At 40.0% G+C, this 22,264-nt stretch overlaps 1 protein-coding gene and 1 non-coding gene across 5 annotated transcripts in view; one reads left to right on the top strand and one right to left on the bottom strand.

Moving 5' to 3' along the window:
- The window catches only part of Lrrc8d (leucine rich repeat containing 8 VRAC subunit D), a 120,638-nt gene that overhangs the window by 64,889 nt on the left and 33,485 nt on the right, over positions 1-22,264 (top strand). The window lies entirely within an intron of this gene.
- Trnaa-agc (transfer RNA alanine (anticodon AGC)) lies at positions 10,538-10,609 on the bottom strand. The gene has a single exon. It is a non-coding gene; the product is annotated as a tRNA-Ala (tRNA).

Here is a 22,264-nt window from a genome sequence, read left to right as displayed (position 1 = left end):
AGTCCCATGTTGTAAAATGACCCCACGGCCTGTCCCTCCCAGGAACCTCCTTCCCCAAACCACTGGCTATAGAGGAAGAATAAGCAAAAAGTCATTTTAAATTCACTCCCTAGGTTTCCTTTACATCAGTTTTCTTAAGTGTAGCCAAATGTTTCTTGGACATACAGACAAATGCTATTTAGTTTGATCTTTGAAATGTAAAGTTATTCTGGTTTGTTGAGTCTTTTAATCAGTCCTTTCACTGCTGTGACCAAAAGACCTGACAAGAACAATTTTAGAGAGTAAGAGTTTATATGGGGGCTCATGGTTTCAGGGATCTCCATCCACAGCCAGCCAGCTCCATTACTAAGTACTTGAGGTAAGGCTGAACATGGCAGAAGAGTGTGGCTGAGGAAAGCAACTGGCTCTATGGCACCCAGGAAGCAGAGAGAGCACTTTGCTCAACAAGGACAAAATATAAACTCCAAAGGCACGCCCCCCAGGGAACCACCTCCTCCAACCACACTCTACCTACCATAGTTACCAACAAGTTATTCCCTGTCAGGGGCTTAATGCACTGATGAGGTTAAACCTCTCATAACCTAGTCATTTCACCTCAAAGCCTTCTTTCACTGTCTCACACATGACACCTAATATCGAAACCATAACATTGAGATACTTTACCTCACTGACACATTTTTCCTTCTATCCTTCATCTCATTAAAGATATGTTAAGAGATGGAGCAAGGGAAGGAGCAGTAAGGGGAGTATTTGTCCCCTCTTGCACATCATCCATGGTGAATTTCATTAATCTTCTAAACTCTCTTCCATTTTCTGGAGTACAGTGTCTCATCCATGACAGTTGGTAGATTTCTCTTCATGCCAGTTCACAGACCTCTGGAGAAGGGAGGGACTACCTTAGACCCGGGAGTAGCTCTTCTTCAAAGGCACTGTCAGGGGCAAAAATTGATAGTTGCCTCAAAGATGGAAGTCACATTTAGGATTTTCTTTCTCTCCAAGTGTCTTAGAAGTCTAAGTCACGGAAGGATTCGGTAGCTCTTATACTCTAACTCACTCAGAAGAATTTCTCCTTATCTACTCAGGTAAGTGCTTATTGTCACAGTAGCAATTAAGAGACTGCCTTTCTTTTTCGATGAACATTCATTTGTGAGGACAAGGATATCTTTTTAGAAACTTTAGAAGACCCAGTAAAAAGTGATGGAAATGGGTGGGAGTGACAGGAAGCATTTTCCTTGGTTTTAATCTAAAAACATGTTATATTCACAGCCCATAAATTGAAACTTAAACAGCCTATTTAATAATAGGGAATATCAGGTTAGCCAGGTCAAATACATATATGCATATGCAGTACAACTTTCATTATAAAATGAAAATCACAAACTTATTCATAGCAAAAAGGGGGATACCATAATAATTAACAATAATCAAAAACTTTTACGTAATTTGTTTAGGTTTCTTTTACTACTCTTTTTTTTTTTTTTTTTTTGTGGTGCTGGGGATTGAACCCAGGGCCTTCAAGCACTCTACCAACTGAGCTATCTCCCCAGCCGGTTTCTTTTACTTCTGTGTCTGTATTCTGCAGATTTTCTTTGCTGAGTGTTACTATCTTTATAAGCAAAAAGTCTCTTTAAAAAAGTACTTTTTAGAAATCAATGCTGAGTGATGATGAACATGTACTGACTTGGTAGTTTATTATTATACTGCTATTCTTATTTTATTATTATTATTATTTTTTTTTTTTTTTTTGGTACTGGTGAACCCAGGGCTGCTTTACCACTGAGCTGCATTCCCATTCCTTTTGAGACAGGGTCTCACTAAGGTGTTTAGGGCCTAGAAATTTACTAAGTCTAGTCTTGAACTCACAATCCTTCTGCCTCAGCCTCCTGAGTCACTGGAATTACAAATGTGGCCCACCATGCCTGACTTGGTGATTTGTTATTTAAATTTTACTTTTTTAAAAGAAGAAAACTTACGAAAAAAGCATGTAAAATATGGAAAAATAAGTGGTTAGGTACAACCTGTTAAATACAGTTGTTATTCACATGTGCAGGAATCTGGAAATCTTAGTATCTGGGAGAATCACTCAGAAGTAATTTGTCTGATTAAATTAATACATACATGTGAAGTGCTTGGAGCAGTGGTTGGATATGATAAGCTAGTTTAATTATTATTTTCATCATTATCACTCCTGAGTATTAGCACATTTTATAATGCCTTATACAATGGTAGTATACACTAACTGCTTTTGAATTAATTTTTCCAGCTACTTTACAACTCTGGCTCATCTATCTCATTATGTCAGTTAGGACTTTGATGCCCAGAACTGAACTAAACCTGCAGGGACAAGCATGATCTGACAAGTGCAAAAAGTATGGGACCCTCTTTTCTCTAATCCTGATCATTGTCCTGGTAATGCTTTTTGTGACCAAGTCTCTCTTTGCCTCATCAAACTCCAAATCTTTGAAAACACAAAATCTTTATCAGAGATGCATCAGCTGTTAAGCCAGTCCTCTGACCCTGGTCTTTACTCTTGAGTTTTTAAAATCAAATTATTTAATTTGATTCCTGCTAATCTAACCATTGTTACTTTGACCTTTTTTTCAGTCTTTTAAGGTGTTTTTCTTGCTAATTCTTTCTATTCCATTTGCTGTCCTCTTAAGCTTTGTGTAATCAAAACTCTTCCTGCAATAGTATCCTGGATTTAGAATGTAGGACAGGTCAGAGAGCCCTGTTGCTTGGCATTTGAGGCTTTCCCATAGGCCGGCATATTTGTAATGTTAACAGAACTCATTTATTTAGTTTGATGGCTAATGACAGATTAGGGAACAACAGGGAAAGAGATTTCTTAGATAAGGGGGAAGACTATCAAACTAAAGGCAAAGGAACTATATATAAGCACTATACCCTAGTTGATAAAGGTATTTCCCTGGGGGTTAATGATTGGGAAACCACTATACGTATATACTGGAAGTGAATGAATAAGTAAATGGATGATGGGTAGTGGGAGCCAGGTTTCTCACTTTGAAATGGCAGATTATAGATAAGGGGAGGATTGATACATGTGATGGATTAGTTTGAGTTATCAGTATGAGTTCATGGTTAACTTGATATCAGTACTGATAGATACATATAGAAATACAGATGTGTGCATGTACATGAGTTAGCACACTCATGCACATTTCTCTACTCTTGTCAGCTGACAGGGAGGGTTTAGAACCAACAGTGTCCTAGTAGTAACAAGTCCCTTTTGTGTCCAGATCTTGGTTTATAATACCATTTTCCCATAAAAGAACCAGTATTCCTGGCAGATAACTGATTCTAGATTCTAGAGCTAGGGCAGAGAATATAAACATAAAAGTAAGATGAACCTGGGGTATCTTGCATTGCTGGAAACAGGAAGTGCTCAAAAAACACAGTGAGGGAGGTTTGTCAAAGTGATACAGAACCTAACTGAAGTAGCTCTCAATAGCTAGAACTGAAACAGTTTGACCCCAAAATAAAGTAGCAATGATCTAGAATCCAGATTATGCAATATTTATTAATTCATACTGGTATAAATAAATGATTGAATAAGTAAATAAATGAGGAAGAATAAGCTGTGTAGAAATAAATCCAACCGATTTATGTGGGTGTTTGACCCTTAAGGAGATGAATCACAACTTGCCACTCCCTAAGAGTGAACTGTGTCTGGTGCCTTCCCTCCAGCCCGTGAGCATGGAAAGGGCAAGAAACCTGACAAGTACTACCTTAGCCAGGTGAGCAAATTCAACAGCAGAAAGTCATGTTAATATTTCTCCTTGACATGATAAGATAGCACTTTACCTCTAAGACCTTGCTCCCCAAAACCCCATAATTTCAGGCTAATCCTGAAAAAGAAAAAACATGAGACAAATCCCAACTGAGGGTCCTGCTAAAAAATACCTGACCAATACTCCTCAAAACTGTCAAGATCATCACAAACAAGAAAAGTCGAAGGAACTGCCAAACCAAGAGAAGCCTGAGGAGGCATGACTGGTAAGTGTAGTGTAGTATCCTGGATGGGATCCTGGAACAGAAACAGAACATTAGGAAATCTGTGGAAAAATATGGACCTTAGAGTTTCATACTGTTCTCATATTGATTCATACATTGTAACAAATGTACAGTTCTGGTGTATTTTATTTTATTTATTTATTTTGTTTTATCTGCTTATAATCATTTAAAATATATGAAATTTTAACAGAAGCAGGAATTTTAATTGCTCATGGCAGTCTACAAAAAGCAAAACAAAATAACAACCAAAATACCATAGAAACAAAATTTACATAAACTGATAATATATTCAAATTACATTTAGGTAAGGATCTGAACAAATGTAATGTATGCATATTTCTCAGAGAAGGTTTTTTTCTTTAGTGACCTAAAATTTGGGAAATTCTGTAAGCAGAATTAACTTTCTTAGACTGTTAACATACTTGAGGAAGCAAATGGATATAAGCACATGATTTTGCAATTCACAAATTCTCTTTTTTATTCCATTAACCACTTCTTGGTTGATAGCCCCAAGGTATCCAGGAGCCCACACAAAGGAACGTGCCCAGGAGTCACAGGAGAACAGTTGGGTGGGCACTTCCAAAAGCTGTTGAGAGCCCTCAGAGTAGCCTCCACCAACTGTGGTACTCCTTCCCTTCCTAACAATGGCATTGGCTGGTAGGCCAGATGCCACCCACACTGAAATCCTCCTGGCTACCATTCTGGTGGAGATTTTAGGAGAACTGTTTTTTTTTTTTTTTTTTTCCCTACGTTCTGTTGAATCTGTATAAAAAGTACATCTGGGCCTTATGTACACCTTTACAGAGCCCTGCCATTAGAAAGGAAGATTTCTAAGGTAGGGAACTCAGTGTCTGTTCTTTGTTTGAAAAATTCTAATTATCAGATTTTATTTGTGTTTTATAATTGATTGTATCAGAGACCCAAGTTGTATGGAGTTGGTCCCACAGTTATAAAAGGCAGGTACCTCTTTCTTAGCTTCTTACCACTCTTACATGTAGAGCAGTAAGCTACAAATACCCTCATGGAAGTGGGAATTCATTCACTCTAGGGTAGGAAGAAAAAAGGGAACCCATAGAAAAGAAACTCAGAACTGGTGTATTTTATTAATAACAGGAAACGGATATGGGGTAAATTGTAACTCTAGGTGGTAGCCTCACAATTTTCTGTAAGTCTAAAACTGTATTTTAAAGATGTTTATTTATTTATTTTTTAAGAAAAGGCACCAAGAATTAAGCAGAATTGCAGGACAGGGCTGTACACCACACCCAGGAACCCTGGGGCCTCCATGTTATAAAACTGTGTTGATTAATGCTCTTGATGCTGGAGCTGAGTCATCAAGAACGCATTTGGTTATACCCTGAGAACCAGTTCACTTCTACTCAGAGCAGTTCTCACTACATTCTTCTAGTTAGAGCCAATTTTTTGGTATTTATAGCCACGGGCTCTGTACACTCTATCATCCATTCAGTGTTCTTCCTGACATAGGTTAGCCTGGTAGTCCCAGTAACTAAAATTTAGGTCTGAGTCAGCCTATCCACCTTCCCTTGATCTCCTGTCAGAATCTCTGGTTCCTGGCTCAGGTATATCCAGTATTGTAATGTTTTATTTTGAAATATTTTTTAGATTTAAGGAAAAGTCACAAAAATAATAGAGTTCTCAAATACCCTTCATCTGGCTTCCCCTAAGGTCATACATGTTGAAGGGTAATGACAGAAGACAGGAAATCAGTCTTTTCATACAGCACTATTAACTCATGTAGAGGCCTTACTCACATTTTCCTACCAATGTCCTTTTTCTGTTGCAGGATCCCGTTCAGGATCCCACAGTCTCCTCCATTCTATGGTAGCTCCTCGGGGTGTCTTCCATGACATTAAGATTTTGGAAGCACACTGGTTATTTTGTTCACCATCACTTGGTTTGGGTTTTCTGGTATTTTCTCATGGTTTGATTGGGATTATGCATTCTTGGCAAGAATACCGCAGAAATGACATGCTCTTCCAAGTTAATCATACCAAGATGTACATGATGTTGCTGCTGTGTCTTATCCCTGGGGGTATTAACTGATCTCTTGGTCAGCGTGGGGTCAGTGTTTTTCCCCCTTTTAATTAGTATCTTGTGGAAAGATACTTTGAGACTATGCAGATGTCTTGTTTCTCATCATACTTTTGTCCATTAATTTTAGCATCCATCAATGAGTCTTGTCTTGTAGTGATTATTACTAAAATATTTGCCTAATGCCTAATTTGTGTTTCCATCATTCCCTCTACATATATTAGTTGGAATTCTACTCTAAGAGCTGGCAAGGAGAATTCATTCTTAGTAATTACTATAACAACAGCAACAATATTGATTATAATAATAGTAGTACCCAACATTGTTCTTGTGATTTGCTCTGTGTGGTAATGTATTAAACTCTTGATTTCACTTAGTTTCATCACACCTTCTGAGTTAAATCTTCTGATTCCAGAAATCATCTTTTCTGGAGAACTTTCTTCAGCCCTTCCATGGATTGTTCAACTCTGCTCCCATAACTTAGTTTGCCCCTCTGCCATTGCCCTCCCTCCCTACCCTCTGTGGTAATGAAGTTCCCTCCCCCACACTGGACCTTAGATCTCTTATGCCTTCAGCTCCTGTCCTATCTGTAATGCCTGTCACATCAGAAGTGGTCAGAAACTGTTAATGAGATCAAACATGAAATTTGTTTTGAGAATATTTAAAACTCTGGTTCATCCTCCCAAAGCATGTTTCAGATTCTTGCAGCCATTCTTTGGTAGCCGCGCTATGTGGGTGACCCACAGGAAGCTTCCAATAATAACACTAGACTTTTTCACAGGTGGTGCTGCTGCTGGTAAGTCAGGCATCAATCTCTACTCTTAGGGTTTTAAATTACATGCAAATCTTCAATGATTCCTATTAAATATCCTTGTTTGTTTCAGCCTGTCTTTTCAACCTGTAGAGGTCTTTTTGATGATATCTGTTTCTGTTCTCCCACCCATTTGCTATCCTTTTTGGCTTTGTGCAGTTTAAAAATTTTGACCTCACAAATGTTTGATAACAGTGTAGGACCAGGCGGGACCAAGTCCACAGAGACACTCTCCTACTCCATTGTTCAGCACTCTTGATACAGTCGTTCAGTCTGTAAGGAATCTACAGAACTGTCAATAGATTGCTCTTTCTGTCAAATTCATAAGGTTATTATTTCAGACTTTGTTAAATACTTTCCTGAAGTCAATGTAGATTGTCTCTAGTGTTCTTGCCTACAGCATGCAGAGGTAAGGTTCAATCAAACAAATTCATTTGTGATTACATGTTCATTATGACCTCTCATTGACTTCTGGTTAATTTGTTCATTCATTCAGCATACAGTTATTGAATACCTATATGACAGGCACTGTTCTAGGTACTGAGACTATAGTGTGAGCAAAATAGACCAGGTCCTGGTTTATGGATACACAGCAAAGAAATCATAAACAAGATAATTTCAAGTAATTACAAATGCTTGAAGTTAGTGAGTTAAGGTGGAGACTGTCAGGAAAGCCTCAGTGAAGAGGTGAGAGTAGATCTGTGGCATGCATGATGAGAAGACAGGAGCCCTGAGAAAATCTGAGGAAACACAGTCCTGCAGAGGGACAAGCAAGGCAGAGTTGTCAAGGCACATGTGATCCTGGCACACCAGATAACAGAAGGGTGACCAATGGGCCAAAACATGGCTATAGCTTCTGAGTACTTGATGGGTATACTTAAATGTTTTTGCTCTAGAAAACAAGAAATTTTATACTGAAAATTTTACCTTGTTTGCTGAGATAGCTAGAAGAGAAGGTAGACAGAACTGTAAGATGAGAATTAGCACCTTTCCCTAGGAATAAAGTATCATCTGAAAATAAAACAAAATACTGGAAAGTACAGCTTCAAAAGGGTTTCTAAGAACGTTCCTGTCTCTCCAAGTGTAAATTTTTCCCTAGATACAGTGGTACTCCATAGTAGAAAACCTGTCTGTACTCTAATGGGTCATGTTATCATTTGGGGGCTTTAATATCTAGTGTAAAACACTGTCTTGGGAGTGCACTTGGTCTTCAGGCTTAAGACCTTTTACAGACTTGGTCTTTTTTTCAGAAGAGTGTAGTGGAAAATGAGAGTTTCATTACACGTGTATCTGGAATAATTTATTCATTAGTTTGGATTGTTCTGCTTTGGTATTTGCAAATAATTGGTGTTTTGAGATTTTGACAACTTTTCTGCCCAATCAATTTAGGATTTAAATGTGCTAAATCCTTACTTTATAACTCTCATTGGAACAATATATGTTGAAGGCAAAGGGGTCCTGTTAAGGAATGTATGTTTAAGTCCCCCAACAAAATGCATATGTTGAAATCCTAACCCTGTTATGATGGTATTAGGAGTTGGGGCTGTTTGCTGATAATTAGGTCATGAGGAATCTGTCCTCACAATGGGATTATTGCCCTCAAAAAAGGGACTTCAGAGAGCTCTTTTGCCCTTTGTCCACCATCTGAGGATAGGAGGGAGGTCAGCTCTCTGCAGTGTGGGAAAGTGCTCTTCCTGAGCTCAGACTTCTTGCCTCCAGAACCATGAGAAATAAATGCTTGTTAAACCACCTGGGCTTTGTCATTTGTTGTAGCAGCTCATGTCTCCTTGCACCTCTCACTTTGTACTGCCTCAGAGTGGGCCCCGTGCATAGCTTTCTTGGCATCAGCATGAGGGTTTGAGAGGAAATGCTTGGCAGATGTTTGGAATGTATAGTAAAAGTGTGATTCTTGTTTATCTGTGTGTGTTACATTTCAGAACATAGGAAATTCTGATGGTCCTTATCGTAAACATTTTTTTTGGACAGCACTTTAAACTGTCCTAGGAGATTTACTGTTTAAATCCCCTAGTAAATCAGATGGGATCACATTCCATTGGATTTAGAGGTAATTGGTATAATCAAGGCTGGTGACATAAATTGACTAAAAATGAATTGAGAATAGAGTAAAACCAAGAAAAGTTTTGTGTACAATATAGACTTGGTATTATGAGCTTAGTATTAGGTAAATGGATTGTAGAAAAATAACATATTTACCACTATTTGCATATGAGCAGGAGTGTATTCATAAAGACAATATAAGTAGTCACTCAAATATTTGTCTCCTTTTCTCAGGATACAAGTGTTCTGTATCTTACGATTGAGAAAAGGTATCAACTTCTGTAGTATGGGAAGTTCTGGCAAGTTCAGGAAGAACAATATTATAAGAGGTAAAAAACTGTATTTCTCTGCAACAGGCTCATGTTCTTTCATTGTCAGCCCAGGACCCAAATCTGCCTTCAGACCAAGGTCTCCCATTCCTACCTCACTCACACATCATGCAGTGAGCATGTGGTTTCAGGGACAGCAGTGACCGGTGTTCACTGACCTCTGTACTTGCTTATCTGAGGGCAGATAGAGCTGTGTAAATAATAATAGTGGGTATGGTACTACAGTGAACATGTTTGAGAACAAAGTTATTACATACTCTTACAACAATACACTAGGAGCACATGTAAGACTTTTGTATTACTGATAAGGAAAAGCCTACTCTATTCACAGAATGCATTATGAAGTCTGTGAGATGGAATTTTAGTTTTGTTTTTCTTCCTTGACATGAGTTTTAAATCCCTATGTATTTACAAACCTGGCAGATGGGATATATTTTCTTCAAACCATTATTGTAAACAAACAAGTAGCTTAGAAAATTTCTCAGCTATGTATCTGCTTGATTTCAAAGGCAACTCAAGCTGGTTCTAAGCAAGCTTCAAAAATTGTGTATAAATGTGTGCATGATAAAATTTTATTCTGTGTAGTACATGTATTGTCTAAGGACCATAATGTTGAAAGTTTTATATAAAGATGTATGCATTCATTCCTCTTTTTACTTATCTTTAGTTTCCAATTTTCTCTGTGAACAGATTTGACTTATGTAATCTTTAAATTACTAAAATATCTTCATATCTACAAGTTTCTATTCATATATGACATATTTTATACAGCATTTGAGCTTCTGAAAAATTGTTGAGACCTTGAACTTTTGTAAGCTAAATTATTTTTAGATGTCTTAAAAGAGCTCTGAGAAAATGAATAATCACATCTCATTCTTTTATGATTCTAGTGATCTCTATCGTGTTTTCTTAAAGTGCAGTGTGCATCTGTGTATAATTTGTAAGGCTTAGGACAGAATGACTAAGCCCCAAACTCCAGAATATTATACCCAGCTCTTTGGAGAAGAAAATAGTTATGGCAGCAAATATGTTTTGAACATCTTACATAGTGTAAAGCTCCTAACAGGCAAGTGTTTGGGGCATTATTGGATACTGTGGTATTAATGTAATATAATCCCAGTGTCATTTGTAGATACATTGTCTAATAAACATAACATGTACATTAACGAAGTAGTCAACTTTTGTATCTCTGTGACATAATACCTGAGATTTTCAACTTAAAGGAGGAAAGATTTATTTATTTATTTATTTATTTAGGTGGTGCTGGGGATTGAACCCAGGCCTTGTGCATGCTAGGCAAGCACTCTACCAACTGAGCTATATCCCCAGTGCAGAAAGATTTATTTTGGCTCATGGTTTCAGAAATTTCAGTCCATGGTCACTTGACCCTGTTGCTTTGAGCCTGTGTGGCAGGGTTCATCATGGTTAGCGTGTTTAGAAGACTCCTGTTCACCTCTTGGCAGCCAGGAAGCAAAACAGAGAAGAAAGAGGAAGGGCTGCGTTTCTAATCTGTCCTTCAAGGGCATGCCCCCAGTGATCTGACTGCCTTCATTAGTCCCCAACCTCCTAAAGTTTCCACTAATCTCCCAGTAGTGCCTTGACGTGTGAGCCTTTGGGTACATTTCTGATTCCAACCATAGCTATAAGTTTTAGGTTTCCAAACTAATCCCCCTAAATCCACGTCTCTAGTGGCCTCTTGTAAGTATGTGGTGACTAGTGGTATATTTCAAGGGCTTGGGGCAGAGGTCAGAGTTTGGGGAGAAGGGAAGTATAAGTATCTGTGGATGAGGAGGAAGGTGGGGTGGGAGGGAATGTGTTAAGATAACTAGAAAAAAGGCCAGGAGTTGGGGAAAGAAGGAGTCATGAAACTCTCGATCTGGAAGAGACCTTAGAAATCATGACTAATGCCATCATCTTATAGAAGGGGAAGCAGAGGCCCACAATGTCATGTGCTTGGCCCAAGATCACACAGCTGGTGGCCAAGCAAGACCTAGAATGCAGGTTTGTGACTCTAAGCACACTCTGTACACTGGTAGGTGCTAATAGAGCTGCAAAATGCATACCCTGGGGCTTGGAGAAGAGAAGCTGTGAGAAACTAGAGAGCAGCCCAGGTTATAAGCCCAGGGGCATCTTCTATGTAAGGATCAGGGTTTACCATCCCTGGAGGGCAGAGATATACCAACTATGTGGGCAGTCAAAACCCCGTTCAGGGCTGGGTCTGTAGCTCAGTGGTAGAGTGCTTACCTCGAATGTGTGAGGCACTGAGTTCGATCCTCAGCACCACATGAAAATAAACAAGTCAAAGATATTGTGTCCATCTACAACTTAAAAATATTAATTAAAAAAAGAAAAAACCCATTCAAAGAGATTTCCTATTCCAGGCAGAGTCCAGTCTAGGATCTGTGAATTCTCAAACCACACTAGTGATGGCAGTAACTGTTACTACTTGTTGGAGATACCTGTTGTGTGCTGAAGGTTGGACTATAGACTGTATTGCCACATTTCACTTAATTTTCATATGAACTCCTTTTGAAAAATGTGGTGTTTCTAATATTTGTCAAAGGGGTTCTGGCTGATATTCAGAGTTAAGTTATTCACAATCACCTAGTTTACTCTGAGAGAGTGTGCCATGATTTACACCTGTCTGCCTTAGCCAAATCTCATTAGATTTCTACCATTTTGTTTCCAAGCCAGAATGACAGATAAAAGAGCTGTCCAAATGCAGAAAGGTCAGTGTTTGCCTGGTGCAGCAAACAGCATTGTCCTAGAGGACACCCTTGGAAGCCACCTCTTTGGGACAGCAGATAACAGAAGGAATTTTCACCTAATTTCCACACATATTCCTAAGGAGCTGAACAAAGATGCTTCTGAAATGTAACTAAACTTCTGAATAGGGTTAGGACCCACAGACAACTGCTACTGGGAGAGAAAAATCTTAGGCTCTTTATTTTTAGAAGAGTTAATGTGAGCCAGTAAGTGGCCACTGGTTTACTGTACCCACTGTGTACCAGAGTTCCCTGATGCCATGATAGTGAGGCCACCACAGACACTTATCAAATCTAAGAGAAAATCATAGGAAGAGACCTGGGATGTGAAGAATGGAAAAACCCATCTGATGAGGAACTATTTAAAAAGTCCATGGGTTATCAAGTATTGTGGATATCTAGCCTAAAAAATGCAGAATTTTGGGGGAAGACTGGTGCCTGTCATCATGGAGAAGGGAGGGAAGGAAAGCATTATTCATTGAATGTCTTTTCAGTTTTGCAGATATTAGATGCTTTGAGCCTGTGGTGGCTCAAAAATTCTACAAAGGAAATATGCCCACTTCCTATCAGGAGATTGGAGCTTATTGAGAAATTATTTACTATGGGTCACTTATAGAATGCCTGAATTCAAACCCAGGTAGGTGTACCTGAATCCAGAATCAAGTAGAAGAATGAGACTTAAATTTGAGTAACTCCAGTAGATATAAAGAAGTTAATTTCTCAGTATAATCTCAAAGCACTATCTAGTAGTAATTGTTCTTCCCCAAATGAAATATCTTTTAAAAAATCTTTACTAAGATGTAATTTACCATAGCATGCTTCTGTTCTTAACACAAAACTCTAAAAGATCTTTTTAAGGTAGTGAGGTCCCATTCATTGGAAATGTTTATATAGAGGAGGTTGGAAAATCTCCCAGATGTCATGAAGGAACATTCTTCTTCTGTCTCCCATGAAAGTTATACTAAGTGACTTAAACATGATTTACGTGTCTTAAATCTTGATGGGCATAGGATAGAGAATGTTTCAAAAGGCATTCCATTGTGCTTGTCATGTTAATTTTGGATCAACTAGGTGAGCTACTTTGAAAATACCCAGGCCTTTAGCACTGGCTGTGTCTGAGAATTGCAGAGGAGCTTTTAATCCACTCAAATTCCCATGAAAGGGCCACCCTACGCCAGCTAATGCAGCATCTAGTTTCAGGTGCTTTTAAGAGGCTGCCCCATGCCATTATAGGGTACAGCTGTGCTGAAAACCACTTTCCTAAGCTGAGGAGAAGCTAAAGTGCTCCAGGGGTCAGAGAGTCGAGACCCACACCCACCCTGCCTCCTTCCCGAGCCTAATGGGGAATCAGCCACATCCAAGTTACTTCTACTTTGGCAGCTTGCAGCTGTCCCATGAGGAGCTCTTTCAAGACGTCTGAGGCAGTGTTGGCAGTTCCCCAGAGACAGTTTGTTTCATGACCTTATAACCAGATAAACTTTGTTTGTATCTACTTCATGTGTACCAGACATTTCTGCAGAGCTTTAGGACCAAAAGGTCCTTGAGAAGAGAATTGATGTAAACTCCATCTCCATATCTGATCAGCATTCCTGCTTTCAGAATAGTTATTCTACCCATATTAGAATGTTTTGTATATTTGTACTTCACTTGTGTGGGTCTCTAGCAGATGTCTACATCAGAGGATCAGTGCTCTCTCTTTTGTCTTCTGTACTTGTACAGTCAACTGATTAGAATGTGGTCCTGTGAAAACTGAACCTGGGAGCTAGAGGAATCAGAACTAATGGGTTTGGAGATTCTGTACAACCCCTGTGAGCCTCAGTTTCATTGTAACAGGAGACCAGTGATTCTTGCCTGACAGTGTTACTCTAAGAGTCCAGCTAAAGAATGTGGTAAGCCTTACAACTGTATATTTATTGCACTCCTTCCCTCTGCTGGGTGCTGTACTAGTCCCTGGAAAAGCAAACAAAGGCTATAATCCCTGTCCTGCAAAAACTTACAGCTTAGTGAGAGAGACACAAAACCAAGCAATTGTTAAAAAGTTTGGAAGGGCAGAAATGTGGAGGATGTTCTGGGAGAATCAAGAAAGGATTAAGCAGGGTTACTGGCATGGAGATTTCAAGAATGCTTCCAACAGGCACTGATGCAGACAAAGATGTAAAATCAACAAGGAGAATTGGAAAGCAGAATGCTCCAGGCAGAGAAAACAGTGGGCAAAGAGAACCTAGAAGGGGGACATTTTGATGCTGATGCTAATGGTGTTTTATTCAATTATTGCTTTCCCTTGGAAGAAATAAATGTTTATTGGGTCAAGGCTTCATTGAATTGAATTCAGAGGACAAAGCAGGTGAGAGATGTAGATTAAAACTATCATCATTTGTTTTCTTTTCTGCCTGATTTTGTGTAGATATTTGGAATATGGAAGAGGAATGAAGTTGAGTGATTTTTGTACATCATCAAAAACCATGGTTAAAAATAGGCCTCTGTTCAGGTCAGGTGTAGTGTATGTTTAACATTTGAGGCAGACTTTATAGTGACGCAGAAAGAATCTCTGAGGCAAAGGAGGCTGGTTTTCTCAAAGTCTTTTCAGCTCAGGAAGTCTGAATTGTAATTTAAATCAAAGAGTTGATCTGCAAACTGCAGGGAGTACTGAACTGGAGTTTCTGTAGAGCCCCACAGTAATTTTTTGTGCCTGTCCCAGTTTTTCAACCATCAAAGCTACAATAGCATCCCTTAGCAATTGCCTCAGTCAGTGTGTCTTGTCCTCACCCTGTTTCCTTCACAGTTGCACCGTCTTAGCAATCAAGAATCACAAAGCCAGGTAGCCAGTGGTGACTTCAGTCCTCCTGGAATGGTGAGTGGAGGCAGAAAGGGGACAGGAAGTATAAGGGGTACATAATTCTTGTGCTGTGGGCTTTCGTGCCATGAATTGTCACGTGTCCTGATAACACGCAGACTTCCTCTGGGCTGGGAAACAGACTGTGCCTCATACATTTTTAGCTAGTGAATCCTATCAAAATTGAATGGCCTCATCAAAAACAGTGTGATAAGCAGAGAGAGGCCCATTCTCTCTGGCATCTTCTGCTGACTGTCGACATGCAGCACTGAGCCAGAGAGTCCGTAGGGATTCCTCTCCACTGTCTGAGTTCTGAGCTCTGTCCTGTAGGGGTGAGGAGGAGACACAGGAGTGGAAAGAGCTCTGAAGAGGCAACTGGTACAGTAAGAATGAAAGGGTGGGGTAGCAACGAGGGCAGCAGTGACGCATTACAGTAAGGTTAGCAACTGATTCCTGCCAGCCTAAATTCAGAGAGAACTTCAGAAATGATCTGAGCACAATCTTATCCTTTTACAGGGCAGAGACTATAGCCCATGATGAGAACTGGCCCCAAGGTCCAGCAACCAGCTGGAGGCAGGACAGGAACTGAAACCCAGCTCCCCCTCTACCTCACCTGCCCCTGCCAGACTCCCTTCTGTCATGCCTGCCTCAGTCGACCTGGCAGGAATCCTTGGTGCAAACAGGACTAGATCACCACATAGCCAGATTAGACATATTCAGGGCACACGGAGATGGGTCCCCAATAGGAAATATTTTTAAAAGAATTTGCTATTCAGTGCTTAAAAAGAAAAAAAGGGGGGGGAAAAAAAAACAGTGGTCATGGGGAAAAGCATGCTGAACTTCCTTAAACTTAGTTTATGGTTTATCGTTTCAATTTCCATTTTGGTTTGGAGAAACACCATAATGTTTTTGGCACTTGGGACCTTCATCTTCTTCCTTGCTCTAACCTTCTCAGACTCAGCCCATTCACCAAAGCCTCACAGAGGCAGAGACAAGCCAGCATAGTCCCATCCATCTATATCAAGTGGCTCTACTTCACCATGTATTTTTCGGGTGAGCATCTTCATGCAGAGGATTGGTCCTGGGGCACAGGAAGGCCACAAGAGTGTGGGGCACATTTGTCCTCCCTTAGTGTTTATAATTGAATTGAAACCCGTGCTTTCTCCACAACAACTAAATAACAGAAACAGCCCTAAATATTTGAAGGCAAGCTGTAGGAATCCAAAGGCTGTGTAGTTGTCTAGAGGAACATTTGACTTCTGCATATTCCTACTTACCCCCTAGTTCCTTACTTTCACAGTCTGGTTAAGCACATGTCATTATAATCAAAGTTAAACGTGCTCAGTGCTTGTTAAGTGTCCTGCACTTGTTGCCAGGGTCTCTGCCTGACAGTGTTCAGTCCTTGTCCCTGATGCCAATCCAGTAACAAGGACACAGTTTTGAGAAAAAGGAAAAAGAAGTTTTATTGCTTTGCTAGCAAAGGAGAAACACAGGGACTCCTGTCCCAGAAGCTGTGATTCTACCTATCAGCAGGAACAGGGGTCTTTTAAAGAGGTGACTTAAAGGCTACATTCCATGTGTTCTCTGTTGAAGTTGTAATTCACTTGTTAATTTGGGAGATAGTTATTTCTGAGATCTTCTAGTACCATCCCCAAAGTCTGGATTACTTCATTCCTATGGTGGATGTGTGCTCAAGGACAGATAAATCTGCTTAAGATGGGGAAGAAAGGTAATCCTATTTCCCCCTTTAGAGAAGGGGGAAATTAGGGAGGAGCAGGGAGAGAGGAAGAGAGAGAAACATGTTCATTTTACAAGTAAGTTGCAGTGGCAGAGCAGCAAGGGATGTTTTTTGTAAACAGCTCAAAAGCAATTAGTATTTCAGCCAGTTTCTAAAGACCATGAAGACAGTAACTCATAATCATATCAATGAAAAACAAATCAAGTTTATCAATGTAGGAGGTTTGGAGGATTTGTAGGTCTATGAGATCAGGCTCAGATTAACTCAGGACAAACTTGACTCTCAAGTCCTTTGTGATCATTATTAGGCACTCCCACACAAGAACACTTCCTTTTTAGCCTCCAGCTTAACTTACTTTTGGTAGGGCTAAAACAAGTGTACATCTTTAGTTACATTAAAAAAAAAAATAAAGAAACATCATTTTTCCTTTTACATGTCCATGTAGGACTGTACCTAGGCTACTCTCCGACCTACTCTCCGACCAGATGTTTAGGACTGAGTTGATTAAAACTGACCTTGTTCTTATCCACTCTTAAGAGTCAGCTGAGTCCTCAGAGATCACTCTTGGGGATGTGTGTGAAGCTTCTTGACTCCTTTAGCTTTCCTCTACCAGTGGTACCATCTGCCAAGATGGGTCAAGGTCTGGTTGACCATATGTGGCTTCTCTTGGAAGCATCAGGGACATTTCCCTCTCTGATGACCCTCCTCTTTGCAGAATATGTACTGATTGGTTTCCTGTTTTCTAGGGTCCTCTCAATCTCCCAAATCAGCAGATTGGGTGACTCACTGGAGTTGCAGGACCCAAGAGGGGTCCCATCATTCTCTGGGTCTTGGCTGACCTTAGACGGCAAGTGCTAAAATGTTGGCTCCTCTTTCCTTGGTCCTTTTATTTCCTTGATTTTGGTCTCCAAGTTTTTGGTTTTAAACCCTTCAGGCCAGTTTCACCAGTCTTAAAGTGGGAGTAACAGGTTATAAGTTCAATATCTATTATTTTGCAGTTACCCCTTTCATTTAATTCGGGTCAGTATTAGAACTAGAAGTCAGCATTATATATTATCTGTCCTGTAGGTGATGGCTTATTATCTCAAATTAACTCAGGTTCTATCAGAAGCAGTACCTATGCAAAACACTAACAGGCAACAGTTATAAAGTTTACAAGGAAAAATACAAAATGAAATTAACAGCAAAAAAATTTCAATTTATGTAATAGCTATGAACCAAGAAAAATGATTTTTATAATCTTATACCTTTACTTAGTTATATCCCCTGTTTGAGATCTTTTACAACAGAATTCGATCTTTTGAACATTTTCTTTTGGGGGTGTTTGCTGAGGTTCATAACTGTAGTACAACAACTATAATTCACAAGAATTCATTTCTTATGAACATTTCAACCTGTTATTTCCCCTGAATGAATTTCTTAATTCATTCTTGGGTGTCTTGAGTTGAGCCCAGAAATTTGATAGTCACCTTTGTTTTGATTTCCAAAACAAAGGTGCTTTTAAGATTCACTTAATAACTCTGGTATATAATATCCATATGTCATTTCATTTAATGATTCTAGTGGTTTGGGAAGCGCCTTTTACTTGTTGTTTTCGCCCTTAATAATTATCATCACTGAATTCCCAGTTTGGCTTGAGACCACCCAAGCTGAGGACTCAAGTCTTTTGCTGTGTCTACAAGGACTAACCAAAGAAGGTGGGCCTAAAGAATCCAAGTGGGTGGAGCAGGATGAAGGGCTACTAGTAGAGACTGCTTTCCCAGCACTCTGGAAGACTCTCCCTCCATTATTCCCAATACTGCTATCAAAGCCAAAAGTCTTTCATCTTAGCTTTGCTCCTTCAAGAGCCCCAGGCCAGCTTTCATGGCAGCTGTAGGTGACCATCTGACCACTGGTGAGTTCAAGAAAGCTGAACCTTCAGGTTCTTCTTTGAGTTCATGGGGCATCCTGTAGTTAGCAGATGGGAAACTGTTTCCCATCAGCTGCCTACGATCTGGTTCCTGGGCTGTGCCTTCTCAAATCAGGCCAAGCGCAAGGAGGGAAGGAAATAAAGTGAAAGACTTTACTCACTTTTCTTCCTTCAAAGGACTGTGCAGGAATGAAGAAGAAGGGTTGCAGTGAATTAACTAGCTCTTCTGTATGCTCCAGATTATTTCATTTGGATCTTGCTGCAATGTCCAGGTCTGAGGACCAGAGACTATAAAGCTACAGGGAAAAATGTAAACATCTTAGCATCCTCATTCCAGAATCGTGACTGAATGGAATGGACAACACCTAAGTTTTATTATCAGAAGACCTGGGTGGGCTTCTTTCTCAGTGCCACTACTGTTAATCAGCTAATAATCTTGGTCAAGGAATTGAACTTCTTGAACATAAGTTTCTCCCGTGACTTGGGGTTGATAACAACACTAATTTCACAGGATTGTTGTGCATTTGTGGGGATGAATTAAAGTGGTAACACATGTTGAAGTCACTGTGGAAGCTGTCAGGTGTCCTTGCTATTGTGATTCTACACACAGCTAACTTTTTCAGTTGCAGGCAGATGGCTAGCTGCATTAATTTTTATATGGAAGCTGTTCATTTTGAAAACTTTTAATAACCCACACAGGAATGATAGCTTAAAATATTTGGTTGTAAAAATGGAGAAGAACTTGTGAAGTTCATGATGACCTTCAAGTTTATTTCAGTACACATAAAAGAAGACCTTGATCTTAGGTTTTTCACCTGTCATTTGGTACATAAAATATCTGGGAGAAACCTATGACATCAGTGTTCTGCATGGTTGAAAAACCAGTTTACATGTGCTAAGTAAGCCCTTTTTATTTTATTTTACTTTTTTATTTTGAAACAGGGTCTCACTAAGTGCTTAGAGCCTTGCTTGCTGAGGCTGGCCTTGAACTTGTGATCCTCTTGCCTCAGTCTTCCAAGTCCCTGGGATTATAGGCATACACCACTGTGCCCAACTTGAATGTAGTTTATATTACTTTGCTCTAAGAATTCGTACAGAAATTTCTGCATACCATGTTTTGTACTATCTTCAAAAATTTTGTGGGATAAGTTATGGTCAAATATCCACTCATGAACAAATAAGACGAGATTTTTGTTTGTTTGTTCAAGAAAGCTGAACCTAATTTCATAGGATTGTTGTGCACATGTACCACATTTTCTTGTGGTAAGAAGTTTCCTTACCACAGTTTTGCATATATATCTTCAATAAATATTCACTGAAACTGTAAGATATATAGGCAATTCCTAACCACTGTTGAAGTTTAAAGGCCCAGTAAATAACTCTTTCATTCCCAAATTCAAAAGCAGTTAGATAGAAAGGAGTCAGGTTGATAGATACAAAATACCATCTTTAGTGCTGATAATGCTTTTTAAAGAATGTGATTCTGGGTCTGCCACCAAGGGAGCCTTCTGAAATTTCATCCCTGAATTGGGTACACTTACCCACCCTTTCCCTGGCACAGCAGGACAACAGAAGCCAGCAAGCTTCTGGGAAAGCCACCTATACCCACAGGAGAGGGGTCCAGAATTCATCACCTCTGCACAAAGGCAGACCCCAGAGAGAAGAGCAAGATGGAATATTCAGGGAGAGAGAGAGCCCAGATGAATTCTTTTAGGAAGTTCCCTCCAGGTGATGTAACCTGAGGAGGCCTTTAGCCCCTGCTCAGTAAGCACATTGAGTGGGGAGGGAAAAACAGCATTGCTACAGAGAGAATTGAATCTCAATGGCCCTTCTGCCCAGCTCTATAGAGGCAATTGTTTCCTGGTGTTTTAACTGACCCCATCCCTTTTCACTTCTGGCCCCCTTCCTACCTCTGAAGCTTATTTATGGATTATGTGTGGATTAATGCATTTATTTATGCTGCTGGGGCCTCATACATGCTAAACCACTACCACTACCTCCCCAGCCCCTCTGGAACTTCTTTAAAAAGCACCTTTCAAAAAATTAATCCTTATTTGACTAAAAAAATGAAAGGAAGGATTCCTCTTCATAAAGTGCCAGACACCCTCTGGTGAACGTGAGGTAGCCCAGAATGTTTTGCATGGCAGCTGTCAGCTCTGAAGCCATGCGTTGCAGCTGCTGAAGAGTAGAGCCACTGCTGTCACTGAAGGGAGTTGATCATTGTGGCCATTACTGATTGCTCAGCTTTGGAAGTCGATTTGTGGTGCTCAACAGCCAGAACCCCACAGTCCCATCCCACCCTGCCTGTTCTTTTCTACTTTCTTTAACTTGTGTACCTGTCCAGGGAACAGTTTTACAGGATTTCAGTAGACTGTGATTACCAGGTGTCTGCTCTGTGTCCTTTATGTTGGTGTTCTCAGCCAAACTTTTGGGAGCTGAATGTTACCCAGAACCTGAGAATTGGGCTTCTTTAGAGAAGACTGCCTGGGTGTTGTGCCAGGTTGTTCTCAGATGGGCTCTGGGGTAAGACCAGTTCCTGTGCATGCATTTGTAGCAGCACTGGGTAAAGACTCCGGAAGTGAAGGGTCATAGCTCTACCCTGCTGAGTCATCTGGGCTCAGCCTTGCTGGCAAGGGCTCCCAAGCTGCATTTAGTTTGCTTTTCCTGCTGGTTGCTTTCCAGTGGCTGTCAATGGCTCTATTTTGCAGGTCTGGGAGGACTCATGTAGAAATGGAATAGATTTGGTAGAGCCCAGCAAACTCTGTTTTTATCTGTCCCAACTTATCTTAATTCAACTGTTACTTCTTAATAAACACCAGAATGGGTAAATCAGCCCCCTCCAAACCAACCTGTCAGCCTTTATTCATGCAGGGAGGCTACTGTGATTTGTCATTGTGAGAACACAGAGGGTCCCAAAGGACTCCCCATCCATCTTCCAGGTTGCTGGACTTCCTGTGTCTTCCACTGTGCCTTTATGCATGAGTGACAGCAACCTTCACTCCCTTTTGTTCCCAATCGCTGGGATGTGCATGAACAAGGAAAATAAATGCCAAAGAATAGACAAGTAGTATGTGAAATTTTGTTTTGGAACTTGAAAGCGAAACACTTCAGGCCAAAAAACATATATCTTTTCTTTTCTCTCCCTGGCCTTATGTAACCTCACACTTAATTTACACCACCTCATTAAAATTTTTTGTTAACCTTTCCTAAATTTTTTCCCTCCCGTGAAGTACTTTAGTCTTTTCCAGCTCTGAATCAGTCTCTCCCCTTATGAGATCACTTTCTTTTCTGAACAGTTGAATCTTTAAAAATAAGCATGCTGTTGCAGAGCATGGTGACACATACACACCCCTAATCCCAGGGACTGGGGAGGCTGAGGCAGGAGGCTAGGAAGTTCAAGACCAGCCTCAGCAACTCAGCAAGACCCTGTCTTAAAATTTAAAAATTTTTAAAAATTAAAAAAAAAAAAACTGGGGAAGTAGCTTGGTAGTAAAGCTCCCGGGTTCAACCCCTCTACCTCCCCCTCAAAAAAAGCAATTCATTCCCATAATATGGAGGAAGGAAATAAAAAGTTAACAGCTCTACAAGGTGAATCACAAGACAGTAAGCAAAGAATCATAGAGATCTGAAATTCCATGAGGATGTTTTTCCTTAAACTTATTACACACTTAAAACTTACATTTTTAAATGAACTAAACAAACTTGTAGTGTTATTCACAGTCTCACATGATTGCCCT

The sequence above is a fragment of the Sciurus carolinensis genome, chromosome 1 (genome assembly GCF_902686445.1).
Source record: "Sciurus carolinensis chromosome 1, mSciCar1.2, whole genome shotgun sequence".
Classification (NCBI taxonomy): Eukaryota; Metazoa; Chordata; class Mammalia; order Rodentia; family Sciuridae; genus Sciurus; species Sciurus carolinensis.
This window is presented reverse-complemented; position numbering and strand designations above follow the sequence as displayed.